Source organism: Daphnia pulicaria, chromosome 1 (assembly GCF_021234035.1).
Source record: "Daphnia pulicaria isolate SC F1-1A chromosome 1, SC_F0-13Bv2, whole genome shotgun sequence".
NCBI classification, from domain to species: Eukaryota; Metazoa; Arthropoda; class Branchiopoda; order Diplostraca; family Daphniidae; genus Daphnia; species Daphnia pulicaria.
The window spans coordinates 135,963-148,506 of record NC_060913.1 but is presented as its reverse complement, the minus strand read 5'-3'; the positions used below and the strand labels follow the sequence as shown (position 1 = coordinate 148,506).

The 12,544-nt window shown below is 43.1% G+C and overlaps 9 non-coding genes across 9 annotated transcripts; all 9 read left to right on the top strand.

Moving 5' to 3' along the window:
- Positions 1-154: 154 nt before the first annotated feature.
- Positions 155-345, top strand: LOC124322149. The gene has a single exon (XR_006914499.1). It is a non-coding gene; the product is annotated as a U2 spliceosomal RNA (small nuclear RNA).
- Positions 346-853: 508 nt separating this feature from the next.
- Positions 854-1,017, top strand: LOC124321955. Its single transcript, XR_006914316.1, has one exon. It is a non-coding gene; the product is annotated as a U1 spliceosomal RNA (small nuclear RNA).
- A 192-nt stretch (positions 1,018-1,209) lies between these two features.
- Positions 1,210-1,299, top strand: Trnah-gug. The gene is given in 2 exon segments: positions 1,210-1,246; positions 1,265-1,299. It is a non-coding gene; the product is annotated as a tRNA-His (tRNA).
- Positions 1,300-1,703: 404 nt separating this feature from the next.
- LOC124322591 lies at positions 1,704-1,845 on the top strand. The gene has a single exon (XR_006914865.1). It is a non-coding gene; the product is annotated as a U4 spliceosomal RNA (small nuclear RNA).
- Positions 1,846-2,419: 574 nt separating this feature from the next.
- On the top strand, positions 2,420-2,542 carry LOC124322783. Its single transcript, XR_006915044.1, has one exon. It is a non-coding gene; the product is annotated as a U5 spliceosomal RNA (small nuclear RNA).
- Positions 2,543-5,267: 2,725 nt separating this feature from the next.
- On the top strand, positions 5,268-5,386 carry LOC124322305. Its single transcript, XR_006914645.1, has one exon. It is a non-coding gene; the product is annotated as a 5S ribosomal RNA (ribosomal RNA).
- A 5,131-nt stretch (positions 5,387-10,517) lies between these two features.
- LOC124323073 lies at positions 10,518-10,636 on the top strand. The gene has a single exon (XR_006915319.1). It is a non-coding gene; the product is annotated as a 5S ribosomal RNA (ribosomal RNA).
- Positions 10,637-11,390: 754 nt separating this feature from the next.
- Positions 11,391-11,612, top strand: LOC124322376. The gene has a single exon (XR_006914664.1). It is a non-coding gene; the product is annotated as a small nucleolar RNA U3 (small nucleolar RNA).
- Positions 11,613-12,122: 510 nt separating this feature from the next.
- LOC124322148 lies at positions 12,123-12,313 on the top strand. The gene has a single exon (XR_006914498.1). It is a non-coding gene; the product is annotated as a U2 spliceosomal RNA (small nuclear RNA).
- The last annotated feature ends 231 nt before the right edge of the window (positions 12,314-12,544 follow it).

Here is a 12,544-nt window from a genome sequence, read left to right as displayed (position 1 = left end):
TTTATAAGCATCAAGTGGTCGCGTCTGGAAAAATGAACAACTCAATATTTTATAGCATTTCTTGAATGTTTTGAGTGATATGAGTATTCTTCGTACACCACCGGAAATGTGTTGAACCTCAGTGGTTATTTTGGGCAGTAATCCTTGTAACATTATCGCTTCTCGGCCTTTTGGCTAAGATCAAAGTGTAGTATCTGTTCTTATCAGCTTAATATCTGATACGGGTTCAAATGGACCCCAGAATATTAAACTGATTTTTGGCATACGGTGGGAATACAGTGCTTGCACTGCTCCCGCCACGGGTTGACCCGGTATTGCAGTACCTCCGGGATCGGCTCACCCTCTATGAGGGAGAACATATTGAATAAAACAGAAATTGTCTTAGCACCGTATAATAAAAGACCATGTATAATTGCAAAACTGTCATGTAGACATGTTTGTAATTTTTTCTAATTGTATTTTTTTCGTAATATCAAGAAAAGCATAAAAAAATACGTACTTGATTGTGTTAACTAATTAGTACTGTTCATCTTTCGATGTGATGTTTTTTTTAAAATATGAAGATGCGTGTATTTTCATATGAAAAGTCGATTTTCTTATTTTCTTATTTGCCAATTGGACGACCAAATGAAAAAAAACAAGCAATTTGTTTCTTGAAAAGTATTTGCAAAGATCAAGACCATGAAATAAATACTGAGCTTTATTTACTATATTTTGCTCGAGTTCGTAATTCAAGTCGATGAAAGAAAGTGGGTGGTATTCTCTAAACGTCAGTCAAATACTTGAACACTCTTTGTCAATATTGTTCTGCTGTATACAAAGTATTAAACAAAGTGAAAAAGCATCCACAATCATACTTACCTGGCTCAGAGGCAACCATGATCACCAAGGTGGTTCCTCCAGGGCGAGGCCTTTCCATTGCACTAAGGATGGGCTGACCCTTGCGATTAATCCAAATGTGATTAACTCGGGAGTACAATTTTTGGTAGTGGGGGACTGCGTTCGCGCCGTTCCCTGAACACACTATAAATGTAAGAAAAATTCTTGTCATCTGCCGGAAGTTGAACTAAATCTGGTCCCGTTAGTAAACGGTAGGGTTGACCGCTTGGGAATACGCGAAGCATCAGATTTTCTTTCTGGGAAGAAACAACAAAGTAATGAAATTCATGTTTAGCTACTTTAATATAAATCATCATGGCCAATGGATTGGCCGTGATCGTCTAGTGGTTAGGACCCTACGTTGTGGTACCTACTAGATATGAATCCGTAGTAACCCAGGTTCGAATCCTGGTCACGGCACTGAAAACTGATTTTTCACGTCAACACGCAGATTAACTATAAATTTTGTTTGGTTGGAAAGTAATGCTCGCTCACTTCAATAGTTCATAATGTGAAAAACAATTTGGAATGAAAACCTGAAATTCCCCCTCCCTTTTTTTGTGTGTGCAGGAAGTTGTTGAAATGTATGGAAGAAAAATACACATTTACAGAATTTCAAGTATTTGACCCGATATTAAGACAAAAATTATTTCATGTATGTAATGAACTGTCCCCTGTTGGTATTAGTCCAATGGGAGATGGAAATTAAAATTTGCCTAGGGTAATCTAAATGAATATTTCTGAACGAAATTGTTGGTCCAACACGTCCAAGCAGAACGAATTCAGCAAATGCTTAAGTAGACTTGCTTTTCTGATTATAATTTAGCTTTGCGCAGTGGCAATATCATAACCAATGAGGGTCTCCCGAGGTGTGATTATTGCTAGTTGAAAACTTTAACCAATACCCCGCCACGATGAAGTGAAATAATCTTTGTCGTCGGCAATTTTTGATAGCTCCATCAGGAGCATTTCAGCGTACAAGAAAAAAAAAATTACAGTCAGTTAGAAAAATTGGAGTGTTGCATAGTGTGTTTATAACATTAAACGGTGAAAGTGAAATCGTATAAGTGATTTTTGTTTCCATTTAGTTGGTATTGCACGTCAGACAAGGCTGATTAATTCGTTCGCTGAAGGCCATTAATATCAGTCAGTTGGAACATTGTGAACACGGGGAAAATATTTGAAAAGGTGATTCCAAATGACAAGGTGAAAAGATTCCACCATGTTTAAAGGGGAAGTTCAATAAATTGTTAACCGCTGTAGGGTGAATGTCGGGGTAAACATCTGATCCCACCACCTACGTGTTGGGCTTGTACCATAAAGATCGTTCATTTTTTTCAAAAATAACACTGCGCACAACTGTTTCGTTCAAAAACATGTTAACGAGCTTTATACATGATATTTACTTTAAAATAACTGTACCCATTGATAAAGAATTGCACAAGGATTTTGATATGTAAACGCATGTTTCGAAAAAAAACCTTACAAGCGCACTTCAAAATTTTGAAATGAATATAAATACAAGGCATACCACTGTTATTTACTCTGGTTTCTAATCAATACCCGGATAAATCTTTCGCCTTTTACTAAAGATTTCCGTGGTTAGGAGCATTGATGAGTCTATATGACTTATTTTTTTAACGCCCGGTCTTCTGATTGGGCACTTTGAATAAATGAAAAATTAAAAACGTCTGTATGCGGAAACAAAGATATTCTACTACTACATACTGACAACATTTGTAAGGCATGCGGTCATTGGCCCCCCCGACTACAGCCCTGGCCTCAAAACAACTTTGGACCCCCTAACATTGGTCCCCCTCCGACTACAGACCCCCACCCGGCAACAGACCCCCCAACATTGTCCCCACCCCCTTTTGGTAGGGGGGCTGTTGTCGACTAAATCAGCCGGCAACAGCCCCCCCTACCAAAAATTTTTAAAGTCCATGGTGGTCTGTTGTCGGTCGATCTAGTCGACAACAGCCCCCCTCCCTTTCTGATGGGGGGACTGTTGTCGGTCAATTTAGCCGACAACAGCCCCCCCCCCCCCCCGTTTACGTTGTGTTACATCATAGAACGTGGCAGGGACAAATTATTGTTTTTTAAATATGTTCATTTGATAAATATAATACAATAATAACGCAAATACAATTTTTCCTTCAATTTGCCTGATTTAAAAAAAAACGACGCAAACGGTATAGAGTGGGTTGTTGATAGGATATTATATAAAAAGAGAGAGAAAACCAACAACTTAAACAGGCCCTGGACGCCGGATACCATGGCCAAACGGCGCAGTTTATCTTAATCGCCGTTGGACAAGTTGGATAAGTTGAATTCAGTTTCGACGATGGACGGTAGGCCGTCAGCCGATGCTTGGCCTGTCGCTCAGATGGTCGGTGACATGGCCGCCATGGCCGTTATTGCTTTCAGCTCGGCATCAACGGACGTGATGGCGGCCATGGCTTCGCCCTTACCGCTGCCGATGATGCTGTCGATGCTGAATGTGGGCTGGGATTGAAGCCACCGCCTAGTGGATGCTGTGGCTGGCCGGATGAATGGCCCATGTTGTGCGGATGATGTTGCTGCGGAGGCAGAGAGAAACCGACGGAAGATCCAAGCCGCTCAAATTGAAAAGTGGTGGCAAGAAATTACCGGGTCCGTTGACCACCGCCGACTGGGTCGGCTGCATCCGATCCTGCGGAACAGCTAGAGGAGTGGGCGGGAAAGAGGCCGCCACCCACGTTATGGCCGGATTCATGAGACCTCCGGCGACGCCTCCACCTGCGATTGAAAGAATGTTGCAAAGACGGCCCAATATAATTTCCCAGTGTACTGATATCACATAATGTGGCGCTTTATACCGCATCACTTTTCTCTTTCTTCTTTACATGAACAATGTCTTTTGTGATTTTCTTAATTCTCTACACTTCTCTTATTTTTAATTAGACTACTTTCTTCATTTTCATTGTAAAGAATTTTTTTAAATTTAAAATTACACAAAAATTGCAGCTGTTTTTTTATTTTTGCGCGACGCCGACAAAGTACAAACACGTAATAAATAAAAAAAGGATTTCTATAGTAGCAAAGCGCGGTTACTATGACGAGATATCAGATGTATGGTTTGTTCATTCAATCACCTCTCCAATTGAAGTTGCCAAAAGAAGTTGACTGTTGTTTAGAAGCTCTAGTAGATCTGGTCGAAATCGGCTTGGAGGTTAAAATAAATTCTCGAAATTCGAATGGACAAACCATATATCTGATATCTCGTCATAGTAACCGCGCTTTGCTACTATAGAAATCCTTTTTTTATTTATACGTATTTGTACTTTGTCGGCGTCGCGCAAAAATATATAATCAGCTGCAATTTTTGTGTAATTTTAAATTTAAAAAAATTCTTTACAATGAAAATGAAGAAAGTAGTCTAATTAAAAATGAGAGAAGTGTAGAGAATTAAGACAATCACAAAAGACATTGTTCATGTAAAGAAGAAAGAGAAAAGTGATGCGGTATAAACCGCCACATTATGTGATATCGCAGTACACTGGGAAATGATATTGGGCCGTCTTTGCAACATTCTTTCAATCGCAGGTGGAGGCGTCGCCGCAGGTCTCATGAATCCGGACATGACGAAGGCGTCCGCCGCTTTTCCGCCTACTCCTCTAGCTGCTCCGCAGGATCGGATGCCACCGACCAAGTCGGCGGCGGTCAACGGACCGGCCAACGGACCCGGTAATTTCTTGCCACCGCTATTCAACTTGAGCAGCTTGGGTCTTCCGTCGGTTTCTCTCTGCCTCCGCAGCGACATCATCCGCATATCATGGGTCATTCATCCGGCCAGCCACAACATCCACCAGGCGGTGGCTTCCATCCCAGCCCAGCATTCGGTGGTCAGGATCAAATGTACATATCAATAAAAATATAATTTGTCCCTGCCACGTTCTATGATGTAACACAACGTAAAGGGGGGGGCTGTTGTCGGCTAAATTGACCGACAACAGTCCCCCCATCAGAAAGGGAGGGGGGCTGTTGTCGACTAGATCGACCGACAACAGACCACCATGGACTTTAAAAATTTTTGGTAGGGGGGCTGTTGCCGGCTGATTTAGTCGACAACAGCCCCCCCTACCAAAAGGGGGTGGGGACAATGTTGGGGGGTCTGTTGCCGGGTGGGGGTCTGTAGTCGGAGGGGACCAATGTTAGGGGGTCCAAAGTCGTTTTGAGGCCAGGGCTGTAGTCGGGGGGGCCAAAGTCGCATTCCCCATTTGTAAAATGACAAACTGATAGTTTTTCGGTGGTTTTGGTAAGATTAGTGTGTATTTCAAAAAGATAAATCTCAAGCACAAGTAATAGATTAGAGGCGAATATGGTCGGGTAATTGCGTCTAGTTTAATGTCAACGGCCATACCACATAGAACTCACCCGGTCTCGTCAGCTCCCGGAAGTTAAGCTATGTCGGGTCCCGTTAGTACTTGGATGGGTGACCGCTTGGGAATACGGGATGCTGTTGGCATGGAATTATTTTATTTTTGTGAATCCAATTGAATTGAAGTGCTTCCCAAGATGGGTGATACTACATGGACTACAATGTATTATTTTGGCATTAGTTGAAAATGGAAGGAACGTATTTTTTACTGGATATTGCCTACTAGACGTCCTCCAACCTCTTTGTTGCTGAAAGATATTTGAAACGCCGTGCGCGAAGCGCACGGCACAGCCGAGAGGCTACTAGACGTCCTCCAACCTCTTTGTTGCTGAAAGATATTTGAAACGCCGTGCGCGAAGCGCACGGCACAGCCGAGAGGCTTGTACGTTGGTGGTTTCTTCGGGCAGCTCTATCTAATCTCTCTGGCTCTGAGATCCTTATGCAACGCAAGCTAAGTAAAGCGCGAAGCGCACGGCACAGCCGAGAGGCTTGTACGTTGGTGGTTTCTTCGGGCAGCTCTATCTAATCTCTCTGACTCTGAGATCCTTATGCAACGCAAGCTAAGTAAGGGAAGCAATCGTTAGCCTTATGACACTTGGATTGTTGGCTCATTGATCGGACATCCCCGGAACGAGAAAATTAAAAATGACAGTTAGCCAAAAATAGTGGCGTTTGGAAATATTATCAAATTTTATATTCGGTTGTCCATTGACAAATGTACTTATATGTCCTCGTTTGTTTGGCTAAGGTTGGTGTGTATTTCGAACAGAAAGTACAGCCGAGAGGCTACTAGACGTCCTCCAACCTCTTTGTTGCTGAAAGATATTTGAAACGCCGTGCGCGAAGCGCACGGCACAGCCGAGAGGCTTGTACGTTGGTGGTTTCTTCGGGCAGCTCTATCTAATCTCTCTGGCTCTGAGATCCTTATGCAACGCAAGCTAAGTAAAGCGCGAAGCGCACGGCACAGCCGAGAGGCTTGTACGTTGGTGGTTTCTTCGGGCAGCTCTATCTAATCTCTCTGACTCTGAGATCCTTATGCAACGCAAGCTAAGTAAGGGAAGCAATCGTTAGCCTTATGACACTTGGATTGTTGGCTCATTGATCGGACATCCCCGGAACGAGAAAATTAAAAATGACAGTTAGCCAAAAATAGTGGCGTTTGGAAATATTATCAAATTTTATATTCGGTTGTCCATTGACAAATGTACTTATATGTCCTCGTTTGTTTGGCTAAGGTTGGTGTGTATTTCGAACAGAAAGTACAGCCGAGAGGCTACTAGACGTCCTCCAACCTCTTTGTTGCTGAAAGATATTTGAAACGCCGTGCGCGAAGCGCACGGCACAGCCGAGAGGCTTGTACGTTGGTGGTTTCTTCGGGCAGCTCTATCTAATCTCTCTGGCTCTGAGATCCTTATGCAACGCAAGCTAAGTAAAGCGCGAAGCGCACGGCACAGCCGAGAGGCTTGTACGTTGGTGGTTTCTTCGGGCAGCTCTATCTAATCTCTCTGACTCTGAGATCCTTATGCAACGCAAGCTAAGTAAGGGAAGCAATCGTTAGCCTTATGACACTTGGATTGTTGGCTCATTGATCGGACATCCCCGGAACGAGAAAATTAAAAATGACAGTTAGCCAAAAATAGTGGCGTTTGGAAATATTATCAAATTTTATATTCGGTTGTCCATTGACAAATGTACTTATATGTCCTCGTTTGTTTGGCTAAGGTTGGTGTGTATTTCGAACAGAAAGTACAGCCGAGAGGCTACTAGACGTCCTCCAACCTCTTTGTTGCTGAAAGATATTTGAAACGCCGTGCGCGAAGCGCACGGCACAGCCGAGAGGCTTGTACGTTGGTGGTTTCTTCGGGCAGCTCTATCTAATCTCTCTGGCTCTGAGATCCTTATGCAACGCAAGCTAAGTAAAGCGCGAAGCGCACGGCACAGCCGAGAGGCTTGTACGTTGGTGGTTTCTTCGGGCAGCTCTATCTAATCTCTCTGACTCTGAGATCCTTATGCAACGCAAGCTAAGTAAGGGAAGCAATCGTTAGCCTTATGACACTTGGATTGTTGGCTCATTGATCGGACATCCCCGGAACGAGAAAATTAAAAATGACAGTTAGCCAAAAATAGTGGCGTTTGGAAATATTATCAAATTTTATATTCGGTTGTCCATTGACAAATGTACTTATATGTCCTCGTTTGTTTGGCTAAGGTTGGTGTGTATTTCGAACAGAAAGTACAGCCGAGAGGCTACTAGACGTCCTCCAACCTCTTTGTTGCTGAAAGATATTTGAAACGCCGTGCGCGAAGCGCACGGCACAGCCGAGAGGCTTGTACGTTGGTGGTTTCTTCGGGCAGCTCTATCTAATCTCTCTGGCTCTGAGATCCTTATGCAACGCAAGCTAAGTAAAGCGCGAAGCGCACGGCACAGCCGAGAGGCTTGTACGTTGGTGGTTTCTTCGGGCAGCTCTATCTAATCTCTCTGACTCTGAGATCCTTATGCAACGCAAGCTAAGTAAGGGAAGCAATCGTTAGCCTTATGACACTTGGATTGTTGGCTCATTGATCGGACATCCCCGGAACGAGAAAATTAAAAATGACAGTTAGCCAAAAATAGTGGCGTTTGGAAATATTATCAAATTTTATATTCGGTTGTCCATTGACAAATGTACTTATATGTCCTCGTTTGTTTGGCTAAGGTTGGTGTGTATTTCGAACAGAAAGTACAGCCGAGAGGCTACTAGACGTCCTCCAACCTCTTTGTTGCTGAAAGATATTTGAAACGCCGTGCGCGAAGCGCACGGCACAGCCGAGAGGCTTGTACGTTGGTGGTTTCTTCGGGCAGCTCTATCTAATCTCTCTGGCTCTGAGATCCTTATGCAACGCAAGCTAAGTAAAGCGCGAAGCGCACGGCACAGCCGAGAGGCTTGTACGTTGGTGGTTTCTTCGGGCAGCTCTATCTAATCTCTCTGACTCTGAGATCCTTATGCAACGCAAGCTAAGTAAGGGAAGCAATCGTTAGCCTTATGACACTTGGATTGTTGGCTCATTGATCGGACATCCCCGGAACGAGAAAATTAAAAATGACAGTTAGCCAAAAATAGTGGCGTTTGGAAATATTATCAAATTTTATATTCGGTTGTCCATTGACAAATGTACTTATATGTCCTCGTTTGTTTGGCTAAGGTTGGTGTGTATTTCGAACAGAAAGTACAGCCGAGAGGCTACTAGACGTCCTCCAACCTCTTTGTTGCTGAAAGATATTTGAAACGCCGTGCGCGAAGCGCACGGCACAGCCGAGAGGCTTGTACGTTGGTGGTTTCTTCGGGCAGCTCTATCTAATCTCTCTGGCTCTGAGATCCTTATGCAACGCAAGCTAAGTAAAGCGCGAAGCGCACGGCACAGCCGAGAGGCTTGTACGTTGGTGGTTTCTTCGGGCAGCTCTATCTAATCTCTCTGACTCTGAGATCCTTATGCAACGCAAGCTAAGTAAGGGAAGCAATCGTTAGCCTTATGACACTTGGATTGTTGGCTCATTGATCGGACATCCCCGGAACGAGAAAATTAAAAATGACAGTTAGCCAAAAATAGTGGCGTTTGGAAATATTATCAAATTTTATATTCGGTTGTCCATTGACAAATGTACTTATATGTCCTCGTTTGTTTGGCTAAGGTTGGTGTGTATTTCGAACAGAAAGTACAGCCGAGAGGCTACTAGACGTCCTCCAACCTCTTTGTTGCTGAAAGATATTTGAAACGCCGTGCGCGAAGCGCACGGCACAGCCGAGAGGCTTGTACGTTGGTGGTTTCTTCGGGCAGCTCTATCTAATCTCTCTGGCTCTGAGATCCTTATGCAACGCAAGCTAAGTAAAGCGCGAAGCGCACGGCACAGCCGAGAGGCTTGTACGTTGGTGGTTTCTTCGGGCAGCTCTATCTAATCTCTCTGACTCTGAGATCCTTATGCAACGCAAGCTAAGTAAGGGAAGCAATCGTTAGCCTTATGACACTTGGATTGTTGGCTCATTGATCGGACATCCCCGGAACGAGAAAATTAAAAATGACAGTTAGCCAAAAATAGTGGCGTTTGGAAATATTATCAAATTTTATATTCGGTTGTCCATTGACAAATGTACTTATATGTCCTCGTTTGTTTGGCTAAGGTTGGTGTGTATTTCGAACAGAAAGTACAGCCGAGAGGCTACTAGACGTCCTCCAACCTCTTTGTTGCTGAAAGATATTTGAAACGCCGTGCGCGAAGCGCACGGCACAGCCGAGAGGCTTGTACGTTGGTGGTTTCTTCGGGCAGCTCTATCTAATCTCTCTGGCTCTGAGATCCTTATGCAACGCAAGCTAAGTAAAGCGCGAAGCGCACGGCACAGCCGAGAGGCTTGTACGTTGGTGGTTTCTTCGGGCAGCTCTATCTAATCTCTCTGACTCTGAGATCCTTATGCAACGCAAGCTAAGTAAGGGAAGCAATCGTTAGCCTTATGACACTTGGATTGTTGGCTCATTGATCGGACATCCCCGGAACGAGAAAATTAAAAATGACAGTTAGCCAAAAATAGTGGCGTTTGGAAATATTATCAAATTTTATATTCGGTTGTCCATTGACAAATGTACTTATATGTCCTCGTTTGTTTGGCTAAGGTTGGTGTGTATTTCGAACAGAAAGTACAGCCGAGAGGCTACTAGACGTCCTCCAACCTCTTTGTTGCTGAAAGATATTTGAAACGCCGTGCGCGAAGCGCACGGCACAGCCGAGAGGCTTGTACGTTGGTGGTTTCTTCGGGCAGCTCTATCTAATCTCTCTGGCTCTGAGATCCTTATGCAACGCAAGCTAAGTAAAGCGCGAAGCGCACGGCACAGCCGAGAGGCTTGTACGTTGGTGGTTTCTTCGGGCAGCTCTATCTAATCTCTCTGACTCTGAGATCCTTATGCAACGCAAGCTAAGTAAGGGAAGCAATCGTTAGCCTTATGACACTTGGATTGTTGGCTCATTGATCGGACATCCCCGGAACGAGAAAATTAAAAATGACAGTTAGCCAAAAATAGTGGCGTTTGGAAATATTATCAAATTTTATATTCGGTTGTCCATTGACAAATGTACTTATATGTCCTCGTTTGTTTGGCTAAGGTTGGTGTGTATTTCGAACAGAAAGTAAGCAAGCATTAGAACTAGATTTAGAGGCGAATATGGTCGGGTAATGGCGACTGAATTGATGTCAACGGCCACACCACATAGAACTCACCCGGTCTCGTCAGCTCCCGGAAGTTAAGCTATGTCGGGTCCCGTTAGTACTTGGATGGGTGACCGCTTGGGAATACGGGATGCTGTTGGCATGGTGTAATTTTATTTTTGCTCCCCAAGTTAGATGAGACATGGAATATAATGTATTCTTTAGGTATTAGTTGAAAAGGGTATTGCTGGGACTTTGATTAATGATACCATATATTGTAGAACGCATGTTTGTTTGATCTCGGTAGTTTTAACGACAAAAAAAAAGATAGAGGTTTGGCTATTTTGTTGAGGCTGTTGCATGACGCCCACTCACTGGCACGATCCCACTACTGCCGAACACGGGAACTTTTGGCTGCTAGGTTTCCCTCCTGACCCACTACGCTCCTCCTTAGCTAACCTGCACCTACTAAATTCCTCTAGCAGATCCATGCTGATGTCAAGCTTAGTGCGGGCACCTGATCAACATGCGGTATCACGAAACAGGGCTCCTAAACTCAAGCCATCCACTCTACCAAGCCTCCCCGAAGCAGGATTATAGGTGCACGCCAAACACCCAGCTGATAAATGGGCTCTCAATCGATAATACATTACTGTAATAAATTGATTTGATGAGCACGCGGATTCTTTATTGTGTCCAAAATTGGTCTCGTCACTTGTTCTATAACTATTAAAGAGCTTCTCGGTGTTTCAATAAATGAACAAAATGCAAGACCTGACAATGTATGTACTGTGTGCGTCAAGTATTGCAAATCTCAATTTAATATTCCGAAATATCGATCTATGCACTGTAATTTACGCCAAAGCTCATTGATCGTACAAACCTTATTTAGAGTTCTGCAAAATAACATTGCATTTAAGATCATACTTCACAGGATCATTTCTGTAGTATATCTTGACTTGTTTCCCACCAGAAACTTGTCTCCTTTCAACCCACGATGACGAGTTAAGACGCTGGTTTCTGAGCGTGAAACAGGCTGTGAGTGTAGCTGTCTCGACAGCATCAAACACAGTCATTGAGGACCGTTTCCGTTAAATCCATGTGAAATAGCGGAAGGAAACTAGCGTGTTCAGAGTGGTTGAGATGATAAAACAAATTTAAATTCTTGAAAATCTAAAGAGATACATCTTAATAATAATTCCAGGTATTCGTGTCCTTAAATCATCTGCTTGTATGGCAAAATAAATTGTGAAAGTGAGGTTGGTCAATTTGAGGATGTGTCATGACTTTATGATCGTATTGCATTCTTTTAGTTATTGTTATTTAATCATGATTAATTATCGTTCAGAGCTTTTGTCGTCAGGTGGCGTGGCAAAGCCATATTCTGAAAAAAAAGGACCTAGTGTGATAACGAGAGTAAAATTTGCAACGCCTTCAGCGTAAATTGTATCTCCCTTAATACAGTATGAGCATAATAAAACAAATGAAAATGAACTTTATAAGCATCAAGTGGTCGCGTCTGGAAAAATGAACAACTCAATATTTTATAGCATTTCTTGAATGTTTTGAGTGATATGAGTATTCTTCGTACACCACCGGAAATGTGTTGAACCTCAGTGGTTATTTTGGGCAGTAATCCTTGTAACATTATCGCTTCTCGGCCTTTTGGCTAAGATCAAAGTGTAGTATCTGTTCTTATCAGCTTAATATCTGATACGGGTTCAAATGGACCCCAGAATATTAAACTGATTTTTGGCATACGGTGGGAATACAGTGCTTGCACTGCTCCCGCCACGGGTTGACCCGGTATTGCAGTACCTCCGGGATCGGCTCACCCTCTATGAGGGAGAACATATTGAATAAAACAGAAATTGTCTTAGCACCGTATAATAAAAGACCATGTATAATTGCAAAACTGTCATGTAGACATGTTTGTAATTTTTTCTAATTGTATTTTTTTCGTAATATCAAGAAAAGCATAAAAAAATACGTACTTGATTGTGTTAACTAATTAGTACTGTTCATCTTTCGATGTGATGTTTTTTTTTAAAATATGAAGATGCGTGTATTT